At 45.6% G+C, this 15,165-nt stretch overlaps 2 long non-coding RNA genes across 2 annotated transcripts in view; one reads left to right on the top strand and one right to left on the bottom strand.

Moving 5' to 3' along the window:
- Window positions 1-8,697: 8,697 nt before the first annotated feature.
- Window positions 8,698-12,561, top strand: LOC135522857 (uncharacterized). The gene is made up of 2 exons (XR_010452729.1): window positions 8,698-10,478; window positions 11,070-12,561. It is a non-coding gene; the product is annotated as an uncharacterized LOC135522857 (long non-coding RNA).
- The window catches only part of LOC135522856 (uncharacterized), a 5,925-nt gene continuing 1,659 nt past the window's right edge, over window positions 10,900-15,165 (bottom strand). Inside the window, exons 2-3 of the long non-coding RNA XR_010452728.1 lie at window positions 12,555-12,701; window positions 10,900-11,610 (exon numbers count right to left, since the gene is read on the bottom strand). This is a non-coding gene — a long non-coding RNA (uncharacterized LOC135522856). The remainder of the gene's footprint in view (window positions 11,611-12,554; window positions 12,702-15,165) is intronic.

Here is a 15,165-nt window from a genome sequence, read left to right as displayed (position 1 = left end):
CGCTCCACGTATCATCACAGAAAGAGACTCGCACGCTCCACGTATCATCACAGAAAGAGACTCGCACGCTCCACGTATCATCACAGAAAGAGACTCGCACGCTCCACGTATCATCACAGAAAGAGACTCGCACGCTCCACGTATCATCACAGAAAGAGACTCGCACGCTCCACGTATCATCACAGAAAGAGACTTGCACGCTCCACGTATCATCACAGAAAGAGACTTGCACGCTCCACGTATCATCACAGAAAGAGACCTGCACGCTCCACGTATCATCACAGAAAGAGACTCGCACGCTCCACGCATCATCACAGAAAGAGACTCGCACGCTCCACGCATCATCACAGAAAGAGACTCGCACGCTCCACGCATCATCACAGAAAGAGACCTGCACGCTCCACGCATCATCACAGAAAGAGACCTGCACGCTCCACGCATCATCACAGAAAGAGACTCGCACGCTCCACGCATCATCACAGAAAGAGACTCGCACGCTCCACGCATCATCACAGAAAGAGACGCTCCACGTATCATCACAGAAAGAGACTCCACGCTCCACGTCATCACAGAAAGAGACTCGCACGCTCCACGTATCATCACAGAAAGAGACTCGCACGCTCCACGTATCATCACAGAAAGAGACCTGCACGCTCCACGTATCATCACAGAAAGAGACTCGCACGCTCCACGCATCATCACAGAAAGAGACTCGCACGCTCCACGCATCATCACAGAAAGAGACTCGCACGCTCCACGCATCATCACAGAAAGAGACTCGCACGCTCCACGCATCATCACAGAAAGAGACTCGCACGCTCCACGTATCATCACAGAAAGAGACTTGCACGCTCCACGTATCATCACAGAAAGAGACTCGCACGCTCCACGCATCATCACAGAAAGAGACTCGCACGCTCCACGTATCATCACAGAAAGAGACTCGCACGCTCCACGTATCATCACAGAAAGAGACTCGCACGCTCCACGTATCATCACAGAAAGAGACTCGCACGCTCCACGTATCATCACAGAAAGAGACCTGCACGCTCCACGTATCATCACAGAAAGAGACTCGCACGCATCATCACACGCATCATCACAGAAAGAGACTCGCACGCTCCACGTATCATCACAGAAAGAGACTCGCACGCTCCACGCATCATCACAGAAAGAGACTCGCACGCTCCACGCATCATCACAGAAAGAGACTTGCACGCTCCACGCATCATCACAGAAAGAGACTTGCACGCTCCACGTATCATCACAGAAAGAGACTCTGCACGCTCCACGTATCATCACAGAAAGAGACTCGCACGCTCCACGTATCATCACAGAAAGAGACTCGCACGCTCCACGTATCATCACAGAAAGAGACTCGCACGCTCCACGTATCATCACAGAAAGAGACTCGCACACTCCACGTATCATCACAGAAAGAGACTCGCACGCTCCACGTATCATCACAGAAAGAGACTCGCACGCTCCACGTATCATCACAGAAAGAGACTCGCACGCTCCACGCATCATCACAGAAAGAGACTCGCACGCTCCACGTATTATCACAGAAAGAGACTCGCACGCTCCACGCATCATCACAGAAAGAGACCTGCACGCTCCACGTATCATCACAGAAAGAGACTTGCACGCTCCACGCATCATCACAGAAAGAGACTTGCACGCTCCACGTATCATCACAGAAAGAGACTTGCACGCTCCACGTATCATCACAGAAAGAGACCTGCACGCTCCACGTATCATCACAGAAAGAGACTCGCACGCTCCACGTATCATCACAGAAAGAGACTCGCACGCTCCACGTATCATCACAGAAAGAGACTCGCACGCTCCACGTATCATCACAGAAAGAGACTCGCACGCTCCACGTATCATCACAGAAAGAGACTCGCACGCTCCACGTATCATCACAGAAAGAGACCTGCACGCTCCACGTATCATCACAGAAAGAGACCCGCACGCTCCACGTATCATCACAGAAAGAGACTCGCACGCTCCACGTATCATCACAGAAAGAGACTCGCACGCTCCACGTATCATCACAGAAAGAGACTCGCACGCTCCACGTATCATCACAGAAAGAGACTCGCACGCTCCACGCATCATCACAGAAAGAGACTCGCACGCTCCACGCATCATCACAGAAAGAGACTCGCACGCTCCACGCATCATCACAGAAAGAGACCTGCACGCTCCACGCAGCATCACAGAAAGAGACCTGCACGCTCCACGCATCATCACAGAAAGAGACTCGCACGCTCCACGCATCATCACAGAAAGAGACTCGCACGCTCCACGCATCATCACAGAAAGAGACCTGCACGCTCCATGCATCATCACAGAAAGAGACTTGCACGCTCCACGTATCATCACAGAAAGAGACTCGCACGCTCCACGCATCATCACAGAAAGAGACTCGCACGCTCCACGCATCATCACAGAAAGAGACTCGCACGCTCCACGTATCATCACAGAAAGAGACTCGCACGCTCCACGTATCATCACAGAAAGAGACTCGCACGCTCCACGCATCATCACAGAAAGAGACTCGCACGCTCCACGCATCATCACAGAAAGAGACTCGCACGCTCCACGCATCATCACAGAAAGAGACTCGCACGCTCCACGTATCATCACAGAAAGAGACTCGCACGCTCCACGCATCATCACAGAAAGAGACTCGCACGCTCCACGTATCATCACAGAAAGAGACTCGCACGCTCCACCACAGAAAGAGACTCGCATCATCATCACAAAGAGACTCCACGCATCATCACAGAAAGAGACTCGCACGCTCCACGCATCATCACAGAAAGAGACTCGCACGCTCCACGCATCATCACAGAAAGAGACTCGCACGCTCCACGTATCATCACAGAAAGAGACTTGCACGCTCCACGTATCATCACAGAAAGAGACTCGCACGCTCCACGCATCATCACAGAAAGAGACTCGCACGCTCCACAGAAAGAGACTCACATCATCACAGAAAGAGACTCGCACGCTCCACGTATCATCACAGAAAGAGACTCGCACGCTCCACGCATCATCACAGAAAGAGACTCGCACGCTCCACGTATCATCACAGAAAGAGACTCGCACGCTCCACGTATCATCACAGAAAGAGACCTGCACGCTCCACGCATCATCACAGAAAGAGACTCACACGCTCCACGTATCATCACAGAAAGAGACTCGCACGTTCCACGTATCATCACAGAGACTGAAACACACTTTCTATTTTTCAGCTCAAATCAATCAAATCAAATTTTATTTGTCACATACACATGGTTAGCAGATGTTAATGCGAGTGTAGCGAAATGCTTGTGCTTCCAGTTCCGACAATGCAGTAATAACCAACAAGTAATCTAACTAACAATTCCCAAACTAATATCTTATACACAGTGTAAGGGGATAAAGAATATGTACATAAAGATATATGAATGAGTGATGGTGCAGAGCAGCATAGGCAAGATACAGAGTAGATGGTATCGAGTACAGTATATACATATGAGATGAGTATGTAAACAAAGTGGCATAGTTAAAGTCGCTAGTGATACATGTATTACATAAGGATGCAGTAGATGATATAGAGTACAGTATATACGTATACATATGAGATGAATAATGTAGGGTATGTAAACATTATATTAGGTAGCATTGTTTAAAGTGGCTAGTGATATATTTTACATCCTTTCCCATCAATTCCCATTATTGAAGTTGCTGGAGTTGAGTCAGTGTGTTGGCAGCAGCCACTCAATGTTAGTGGTTGCTGTTTAACAGTCTGATGGCCTTGAGATAGAAGCTGTTTTTCAGTCTCTCGGTCCCAGCTTTGATGCACCTGTACTGACCTCGCCTTCTGGATGATAGCGGGGTGAACAGGCAGTGGCTCGGGTGGGTGTTGTCCTTAATGATCTTTATGGGCTTCCTGTAACATTGGGTGGTGTAGGTGTCCTGGAGGGCAGGTAGTTTGCCCCCGGTGATACGTTGTGCAGACCTCACTACCCTCTGGAGAGCCTTACGGTTGTGGGTGGAGCAGTTGCCGTACCAGGCGGTGATACAGCACGCCAGGATGCTCTCGATTGTGCATCTGTAGAAGTTTGTGAGTGTTTTTGGTGACAAACCGAATTACTTCAGCCTCCTGAGGTTGAAGAGGCGCTGCTGCGTCTTCTTCACGATGCTGTCTGTGTGAGTGGACCATTTAGTTTGTCTGTGATGTGTATGCCAAAGAACTTAACTTACTACCCTCTCCACTACTGTTCCATCTGTTGATAGGGGTGTTCCCTCTGCTGTTTCCTGAAGTCCACAATCAACTCCTTAGTTTTGTTGACGTTGAGTGTGAGGTTATTGTCCTGACACCACACTCCGAGGGCCCTCACCTCCTCCCTGTAGGCCGCCTCGTCGTTGTTGGTAATCAAGCCTACCACTGTTGTGTCGTCCGCAAACTTGATGATTGAGTTGGAGGCGTGCGTTGCCACGCAGTCGTGGGTGAACAGGGAGTACAGGAGAGGGCTCAGAACGCACCCTTGTGGGGCCCCAGTGTTGAGGATCAGCGGGGTGGAGATGTTGTTGCCTACCCTCACCACCTGGGGGCGGCCCGTCAGGAAGTCCAGTACCCAGTTGCACAGGGCGGGTCGAGACCCAGGGTCTCGAGCTTGATGACGAGCTTGGAGGGTACTATGGTGTTAAATGCCGAGCTGTAGTCGATGAACAGCATTCTCACATAGGTATTCCTCTTGTCCAGATGGGTTAGGGCAGTGTGCAGTGTGGTTGAGATTGCGTCGTCTATGGACCTATTTGGGCGGTAAGCAAATTGGAGTGGGTCAAGGGTGTCAGGTAGGGTGGAGGTGATGTGGTCCTTGACTAGTCTATCAAAGCACTTCATGATGACGGAAGTGAGTGCCACGGGGCGGTAGTCGTTTAGCTCAGTTACCTTAGCTTTCTTGGGAACAGGAACAATGGTGGCCCTCTTGAAGCATGTGGGAACATCAGACTGGTATAGGGATTGATTGAATATGTCCGTAAACACACCCGCCAGCTGGTCTGCGCATGCTCTGAGGGCGCGGCTGGGGATGCCGTCTGGGCCTGCAGCCTTGCGAGGGTTAACACGTTTAAATGATTTACTCACCTCGGCTGCAGTGAAGGAGAGACCGCATGTTTCCGTTGCAGGCCGTGTCAGTGGCAAAAAAGTTATTTAGTCTGCCTGGGAGCAAGACATCCTGGTCCGTGACTGAGCTGGATTTCATCTTGTAGTCCGTGATTGACTGTAGACCCTGCCACATACCTCTTGTGTCTGAGCCGTTGAATTGAGATTCTACTTTGTCTCTATTACTGACGCTTAGCTTGTTTGATAGCCTTACGGAGGGAATGGCTGCACTGTTTGTATTCGGTCATGTTACCAGTCACCTTGCTCTGATTAAAAGCAGTGGTTCGCGCTTTCAGTTTCACGCGAATGCTGCCATCAATCCACGGTTTCTGGTTAGGGAATGTTTTAATCGTTGCTATGGGAACGACATCTTCAACGCACGTTCTAATGAACTCGCACACCGAATCAGCGTATTCGTCAATGTTGTTGCCTGACGCAATACGAAACTTGTCCCAGTCCACGTGATGGAAGCAGTCTTGGAGTGTGGAATCAGCTTGGTCGGACCAGCGTTGGACAGACCTCAGCGTGGGAGCTTCTTGTTTTAATTTCTGTCTGTAGGCAGGGATCAGCAAAATGGAGTCGTGGTCAGCTTTTCCGAAAGGTAAGCGGGGCAGGGCCTTATATGCGTCGCGGAAGTTAGAATAACAGTGATCCAAGGTTTTGCCAGCCCTGGTGGCGCAATCGATATGCTGATACATTTTAGGGAGTCTTGTTTTCAGATTAGCCTTGTTAAAATCCCCAGCAACAATGAATGCAGCCTCAGGATGTATGGATTCCAGTTTGCAAAGAGTCAAATAAAGTTTGTTCAGAGCCATCGATGTGTCTGCTTGGGGGGGAATATATACGGCTGTGACTATAATCGAAGAGAATTCTCTTGGTAGATAATGCGGTCTACATTTGATTGTGAGGAATTCTAAATCAGGTGAACAGAAGGATTTGAGTTCCTGTATGTTTCTGTGATCACACCACGTCTCGTTAGCCATAAGGCATATGCCCCCACCACTCTTCTTACCAGAAAGGTGTTTGTTTCTGTCGGCGCGATGTGTGGAGAAACCTGCTGGCTGCACCACATCTGAGAGTGTCTCTCCAGTGAGCCATGTTTCCGTGAAGCAAAGAACGTTACAGTCTCTGATGTCCCTCTGGAATGCTACCTTTGCTCGGATTTCATCAACCTTGTTGTCAAGAGACTGGACATTGGTGAGAAGAATGCTAGGAAGTGGGGAACGATGAGCCCGTCTCCGTAGTCTGACCAGAAGACCGCCTCGTTTCCCTCTTTTACGAAGTCGTTTTTTGGGTCGCCGGCGGGGATCCATTCCGTTGTCCTGGTTGAAAGGCAGAACACAGGATGCGCTTCGCGAAAGTCATATTCTTGGTCGTACTGATGGTGAGTTGACGCTGATCTTATATTCAGTAGTTCTTTTCAACTGTATGTAATGAAACCTAAGATGACCTGGGGTACTAATGTAAGAAATAAAACGTAAAAAAAAAACTGCATAGTTTCCTAGGAACGCGAAGCGAGGCGGCCATCTCTGTCGGCGCCGTACCCTTCTCTTCAACCCATGCAGTCTCTCAAGCTACTGAGCAATAGTCATTTGTCTTACGACACAACCTCAGTGACTACATTACATAGGACAGAATTGTGGCTACCTACCCTCTGACCTTGTTTGAAACAAATACTGTCTGTCAAAGCAAATGAAAGCATTTTATGTTAATCTTTTTATATAGGACATTGTTGAAGGTGCTATTTTTGCATGTTTATAATAAATATTGTAACTACTGCAAGTCCATGTAGGCCATTTTTGCAGTGTGTCAACCACTTGAAACCTGTTTCAGAGAGGGAAAACAACTCTGCTGTGTTGCCCACTCTGTTCCTGTTTGTTTCAGTCTGGGTCATGAAGTTCAAAACACATTGAAAACAAACAGCAATTAAAGTTAACTCTCAATGCACAATTTCATTAATAATGAATGCATTTTGACTGAAAGTAGAACAAAAAAAACATCTTATTGAATTTAAAACGTGTATTTAACTAATTAAGCAAGTAAAATGCTGTTTTGAATAAAATGAATGCCTGTGTGTTAATTGTGTTTTTGTGGATCCTCACCTCCCCAGGCTACAGAAGCAGAGTGGAGAGAGAACTTTGCCCTGCTGATGATCCTAGATGGGAAGGACCCGGTGCCCAACCCAGAGGCTGTGGACTGTATGATCTGTTATCTGGACTTACAGTCTGGGGAAGGAGTCCTGCTCAGAGAGCCTCTCCACTGTTTCTGAGGGTAACACACAACATAGTGACCCTACCCCTAGTGACTCTATTGAAGTGAGCATAGTAACCCCCTAGTGACCCAACCCCTAGTGACCCAACCCCTAGTGACTCTACCCCTAGTGACTCTACCCCTAGTGACTCGACCCCTAGTGACTCGACCCCTAGTGACTCTACCCCTAGTGACGCTAACTCTAGTGACTCTACCTCTAGTGAACCTAGTGACTCTACCTCTAGTGAACCTAGTGACTCTACCTCTAGTGAACCTAGTGACTCTACCTCTAGTGAACCTAGTGACTCTACCTCTAGTGAACCTAGTGACTCTACCTCTAGTGAACCTAGTGACTCTACCTCTAGTGAACCTAGTGACTCTACCTCTAGTGAACCTGGTGACCCTACCCCTAGTGAACCTGGTGACCTTACCCCTAGTGAACCTACCCCTAGTGACCCTACCCCTAGTGAACCGAGTGACCCTACTCCTAGTGACCCTACCCCCAGTGACCCTAACCCTAGTGACTCTACTGAATATACCCCTATTGACCCTACCCCCGAGTGATCCACTACATGTCAATTGCACACTCCCTAAAAACTTGAGACATCTGTGGCATTGTGACACAACTGCTTATTTTAGTGGCCTTTTATTGTCCCCAGCACAAGGTGCACCTGTGTAATAATCAGTACCAGGATGACCTGACAGCCCATTCTGTTTAATCAGCTTCTTGCTATGCCACACCTGTCAGGTGGATTATTTTGGCAAAGGAGAAATGCTCACTGACAGGGATTCAAACAAATTTGTGTACAACATTTAGCGAGAAATAATATTTTTGTACATATGGAACATTTCTGAGATCTTTTATTTCAGCTCATGGGAACAACACTTCACATGTTGCCTTTATATTTTTGTTCAGTATACTTAAACATACTAGCTACTTAAGCTGGTACATTGGGTATTATAGACATTCTGTATAACACACTGGCTAATGCAGACCAGAACACTCCGGACGGTGTGTCTACGAGGACACAGTCAACGTGTTCCACTGCCCCATCTGCAACAAGCACAACTGCCTGCTCTGCAAGGTACACACATCACATTTACATTCACCAATGATTGCAAACAAAATGGATTTGAAAAGACCACCTCCTCTACTTTCCCCTCTCTCTCAGGCAATCCATGAAGAGATGGACTGTAAACAGTACCAGGATGACCTAACAGCCATGCTGAGAATGACTCAGCAGCCTGCAGAACCAGAGATCTGCTCAAGGTGACACACAGACACTTTTACATGTACTTTATACCTGTAGATTGATTTCAACAAGCATTGAAGACAAGTGGAAGGAATGTTAGGGTTTTCAGGTAGTTAGACATTGCTCATATCATATTCACAGAAAATAACCCTCTCTCTCAGACCCTGGTCCTCTCCGGGGAGGCCTTGCACTGCCCTCAATGCATTATCATTGTGCAGAAAAATGAGGGCTGTGATTGGCTGCGTTGCACTGTCTGTCACACCGAGATCTGCTCGGTCACCAGAGGGTGGCCCTGGGGGTGCTACCGGAAATGTCTGTGTTTCTGTTCCCCCTAAGGGTCCGGGTGACACCAGCAAGGGTTGCAACATCAACAACCAAAAGTGTCAGAACTGTCACTGAGAAAGACAATAAAGGATGTGTGTTGTGAGAGTCAGATGGGTAGCAAGTTAGAATGGTAGGAACCAGAAGCCAAAGTTGACCATGCAGGACAAATGTGTATGTCACTCAAAGGATTGATGATCTCACTGCATGTTCAGCTCTGCACATTTCCTGTTTGTTTTTGATCTCCCTATAAAGTCATGCAATACTTTTCAGGGACATATTAAACTAAGTGCCATTCACCTTTTCAGCACTCAAAGCTAAAGTCTAATGCCAATGACACAGCATTCTGTGGTTGAAACAGAGCGTACTGTGTTCTGACCGGAAATAATGCAATGTTTCTGCTTAGAAACATAATAAAAATAATCTGTTTCAAACTACATTGCGCTGTGTCAATTAATAGCCATTTTGGAAGTACATGAGTGTTCATGTGAAATTAATACTTTGGCATGTTCTGTTTTTTGTCCTGAATGAATAATGCAAGGCTCTGTCACATAGACCGGATGTGAATACTAAAGGTTCTGTTTATTACTCACTGGCTCCTATTACAAACTCATTATGAAGGCCGAGAAAACACTGTCTGTTTTCATGGAAGAATCTGTGGAATTGCTCAGGAACTGCTGGTGTGACATTGTGCCTTAACAGTGTGTCAAAGCTACTAAACGAGGCCTCACAACTGGTCCCTGGTACCAGTTGAAAAAATGAATGGAAGTGTATATATATGGAGACTTGTTTTTTAATGCCAAAAATATGGGGTAAAATCAATAAATTATTGATCTCCTTATCTCTCAGCTATAGGAGAAACACAAGAACAATGTAGTGAATGTTATTAAATGCGTTTGTATGGGCTAATAGCAGTATAGTTCAAGGGGTCTTCAAATGAAAAATCAAATAGCTAAAGGATCCTTGGTAAAACAATTCCATATCAGTAGCTAGTAAAAAAAAATGGGATTACATAATAAAAATAGTTTGATTGCATACTTTTTTTACATAATTTATTTTATAAGTAGTGTACATATTATTTATTCGATGACACCTAAAAATCTATTGTGAGAGACTATAATATATTTGACCTCAAATGCATAGTTTTGGCGCGAAATGCAATAATAAAAATTCAAGATAGCAGAGAGTCGGCTCTTTCGACAATATGAACCAACGTTGAGGAAGGGGAATTTTTATCGCGCTGTTGGGCTGGGAGCAGCCCCGCCGAAAGCGCAGGTCTGTATGGGTCCAGTGATGGTTGAAGTCCCGAAAGCATGCAGGGGAGTTCCACCGTTTCGTTTAAAAGCTTCGACTATTTTGAGAGGAATTTCGAGTTGAGTTCGTCTGAACCGAAGCGAGTTGGATCACCTGCTCCAGATAGTTGGAGCCAGGATCGCCCAGATGGGTACCAACTACCGGGAGTTAGTTGAACGCGTGGCGATTTGTCTCCGGTAAGCTAAATTCTAGTGAATGTTTAAAGCCTTTGATACCGTAATTGATTGATATTAGATATATTTTATGTGCAACCAAGCTCGCCAAAGGGCTCTGTAGTTAAAAGCCCCTATGTGACATGTATTTTTACAGAATGTTTATTGGGACTAGCTCTTTTCCCAAAGTTGGTTTAAAATCCTTTTTAATGATGCAATGTTACCAAATGAAAATAATGTCCGGGTGCCTTCTGCCCTGATGAAGGTAGGCTATTCTTCTCCAGGACCCATTGTTGTTCAAGACAGTAAGTCATTCATCAGAACCCTTTGGGGAAAAGGTTATACCTGGAACCAAAAAGGGTACTACCTGGAACCAAAAACGGTTCTTCAAAGGGTTCTCTCATGGGGACAGCTGGAGCAGCCTTTTAGGTACTAGATAGAAAAAACGGTGGTAAGAGTTAGGCTGGGATACAGTTTATTGATAGTCGTAGATTGAATTGTACTGTTTCAAGGCATTGTGAGTATTACAATATAATTAGTAGAGCATAATAAACTAATGTAGTAGAATATGTGGGTTGAATTTCAAGTTACACACTATTTTAAATTATATTTCAGATTACTGGTGACAGGAGACTCCTACAGGACCATTGGATTCAGCTTCGGAGTTGGACGGTCCACGGTGGCATGCATTGCCCCCCCTGTGGCACAAGCCATTTGGGACTGTGGTTGGTGAATACATGCCTGTCCCCAAGGAGGAAGACTGGAGGGCCATCGCTGACTAGTTCCTGGAGAGGTGGAGTTTCCCCAACTGTCTTGGCTCCATTGCTGGGAAATGTAGTAATCCAGGCTCCACTGTACTCGGATTCGCAAGTCTACAACTACAAGGGTACATATTCAGTTGTACTCTTGGCTGTTGTAGATGCCTTCTACTGTTTCCGTGTGGTCGATGTTGGTGCTTACGGCAAGGGAAGTGATGGCGGGACCCCCCGGGACTCTGCCTTCGGCCAGGCACTTCAGGATGGCATCCTGGAGATTCTACCACCTGCATCACTCCCTGGGGTTGAAGACCTGGGACCTGTTCCCCACGTCTTTGTCGATGACGAGGCCTTCCTTCCCTTTGAGACCCAACCTCATGAGGCCTTACATCTTCACTGCTCTGACAAAATGCAGGTGGAGAAAAAAAAACAATTAGGAAGAGAATGTGTTTTTACTTTCATCTTGTCTTAGATCTGTAAAGGTGTCGGGAAGAAATAAGCAGATTAAGTCTAAATTAGATATTAATAAACAAATGAAACAACTGACTATAAAAACACAATATAAGTATTCAAGTACAGGAAAGAACGTGACAGGTATGTGTGTGGTAAAAATGTAGAAAAAAATAAACTATTGAAAGAGTTGTGTATGTGCGTGTAAAAATGGCACAACTGCAGACAGATACAGGCACTACTCATAAAGCCTAGATGTAGTAGGGGAACTTCAGACATGGCCATAAAGAGAGAGAGGGCAGGGCACTGGAGATCTGAGGGACAGAGAGGAGTGGAGGAGAGTGAATGTGTAGCCACAATACAGGTAAACACACATTTCACCTTTAGTCTTGTAAAAGAACAACAAGAGCATCTGAATTCTCCGGTGTGTCAGCTTCAATTCAGTCAATTTTCACGCAATCTATGTACAACTAATAATGAATGCTATCCTAAGTATTGAGAACCTACTAACAAGGACATAGTAAGCGGAATAAAATTGGAAAATCTCAATAGAGGACAGTTGGAAAATCTCAGTTGCATTTCCTTGATTCCTTGCATCCTCTGTCACGTTCTGACCTTAGTTCCTTTATGTCTTTGTGTTAGTTTGGTCAGGGTGTGAGTTGGGGTGGGTAGTCTGTTCTTTTTTCTATGTTGTATTTCTGTGTTTGGCCTGGTATGAGGCAGCTGTCGATCGTTGTCTCTGATTGAGAAACATACTTGGGTAGCCTGTTTTCCCCATTTTGGTTGTGGGTGATTGTTTTCTGTGTATTCCTTACAGAACTTTTTCGTTCTCGCTCGTTATTATTGTTGTCATTCCAGTGATCAGTTTATTTTGTGTATTAAAATGAACACTTACATTGCTGCACCTTGGTCCTCTTCTCCTTCCACCAAGAGAAGTGTTACATCCTCTCTCACCTCCTGCTCAAAACCGATTGGAGGACAACCAGACAAGTCTCCTCTTCCTGCCCTTCCTTTGAGCTGATCGGCTAAATGGACTCCATCTCTGGAAGGGAAGAGAAAAACAACACATACAAGCATCACATAATATAACACCATGAAAGGTGAGATTTATGTTAACTAAATACTGCTTGTCTAATGTAGTTAGTGACATAAATATTGGAACAGTGTGGTAAAGTTGGTCATTCTTGCTGTTTACTCATGGAATTTGTATTTCAGGTCAAAAGATGAATATGACTGGCAAATATTTAGACAGCAAACTGTTTTAGGATATTTTCTAACCCAGAAACAACAGCTATACATTTGCCTCATATTTATCCTTTGATCTGAAATACCAATTAGCCTACATAAAAATGACCTACTTCACTGTCGCAATACTTATAACACTACTTGTGTTGTGGAGGGAAAAAAAGTACCATTGAACTCGGCATCGAAAGCCGCTGATGAATTTGAACCTTTTCTTTGCTGAGACAGTCTCTTCATGGTTGGCACCAGACTCATGGCAAAGAGGGTCTCTTCATCCTCCTTCCTGTGAGTATCAGGTTGGGCTGCACCCCCCTCGACGGCCTCGTTTGTCTCGACGGCCACATCCTGTTCAACAAGGTCCTCAGTGACTTCCGTGAGGGTCATAATAATCTCAGGTGTTCATAGATCCAGAGATGCTTCCTCCATTTCATCATCTTCCATGGCTCCACCGGTGGTGGTCATACTTGTGGATGGTGTAGATGTTGTGGAGGGTCTCGCTGCACCGGTAGAGGCGTGGGTCTCACTTGTAAATGACGTCGAGGGTCTTGATGCACCGGTGATGCCCACACTTGTGTATGTCGTAAAGGGCCTTGGCTGTAACATTGCCACCCGTTGCCCTCGGCACAATAAATGGATCCAGAAAAGAAAGAATGTGGCAGAAGCGCCAAAGCTGCTGGCCGGGAACCTGCTGACCCAGACCTCTTCTCTTTATCTGCCCTTCTCTCTCTGATACCTGTCCCTGAGTCCTCTCCACTTCCCCCTACAGTCTTCTTCTACATAGACATGAACATGATAAGCCAAACCATTACCGTAACTATAGTTTTTAGAAAGCTATCATGGACATGCAGACAGGTTTGACAGAAATGGTAGCAGAATCCAGATGATGCTGCATATTCTTTTGCGCAAGGACGTTGTCGGTGTGTTCGAAGCTTCACACCGCGGCTCTGTATTTTAGTAATCTACACAGGAAGGCTGTCGGATTCTAGTGCAGTTGTAAGTATAATGCTTCGAAAACACCGAGTGTCATTGCGCAAGATAGTATGCATCATCATCTGGATATGTATGCAACAAAAGTTCAACATTCACCTTCTGCTACCATTTCTGTCAATCCGTCCACGCATACAGTTTGACGCATACATAACACAAGGTATGCACCACACCGAACGCAATGTAAATCTGGTGTACCAAAATGCAATGACGCTGTCGGTGTGGTCGGAGCTGCTAGTTTGGTGCTCTGCAGCCAGAGTTTTCAGATTTCTAGCCTAATGACCTCTCAAAACTGTCCACAAAGGTCTGAAATCTAGCCCAATATCTTTTGGGGCAGAAAGAGAGGAGTTGCCACATGTATCCAATAAACCCTTTTCTCATAACCTTATCGAGTGAATAAAGAAGGAATATCGACATAATTTGTAATGACGTAGGCTAAGACGTTAAATGTGGTTTTCCATCAAAATAATAATTATTTAGAGTTTAAGAATATGTCCCAAGAGAAAATATAAAAACTCACCTGATCATTTTCCATCAATGGATGTCGATTTAACTTGTTTGACTGCTATTATGCAATAAGACCCAAGGAGGTGTGGTACGCAACATACCACGACTAAGGGCTGTTCTTAGGACACAATCCTTAGCTGTAGTATATTGTAAGAACAGTCCTTAGCCGTGGTATATTGGCCATATACAACAAATCCCAGAGGTGCCTTATTGCTTAATTATAAACTGGGTGGTTTGAGCCCTAAATTCTGATTGGCTGAAAGCTGTGGTATATCAGAAGTATGACACAATGTTTATTTTTACGGCTGTAATCATGTTAGTAACCAGTTTATAATAGCAATAAAGCACCTTGGGGTTTGTGATTTATGGCCTATATACCATGGCTGAGGTTTGTATCATTCTCCACATTTAATGTCAGTTTCATTGTGGACTTTTTCCCCATAAGAGAAGCATGCAAGGGAGTTCCGTAACTTCCATTTCAAATTAGAATTTGCGCAGAGCTCGAGAGCCAAGAACTAAGCATGCATAAAACCCTTTGCTTCATACATTTTCCCACAAAAGTCGACATTGGAATGCAGTTTACTTTAAACTTCCTCTGAGCGAATGTATCTAACGCGATCTAGTGCCCTAAAGTAATTTTACAGTGCTTTGTCGCCGCTATATCAGTTCTAGCGCGTTAATGTTTTACGGGGGAAAAGTTTGTCATTATCTAGACACCTATTTCTATATAAATGGCCTACATACAACTGGTAAAACAGTTGTCACGAGAT

This window comes from Oncorhynchus masou, chromosome 30 (assembly GCF_036934945.1).
Source record: "Oncorhynchus masou masou isolate Uvic2021 chromosome 30, UVic_Omas_1.1, whole genome shotgun sequence".
In the NCBI taxonomy this organism is placed as follows: domain Eukaryota; kingdom Metazoa; phylum Chordata; class Actinopteri; order Salmoniformes; family Salmonidae; genus Oncorhynchus; species Oncorhynchus masou.
The sequence above is the reverse complement of the archived record's forward strand: the minus strand, read 5'-3'. Positions and strand labels throughout refer to the sequence as shown.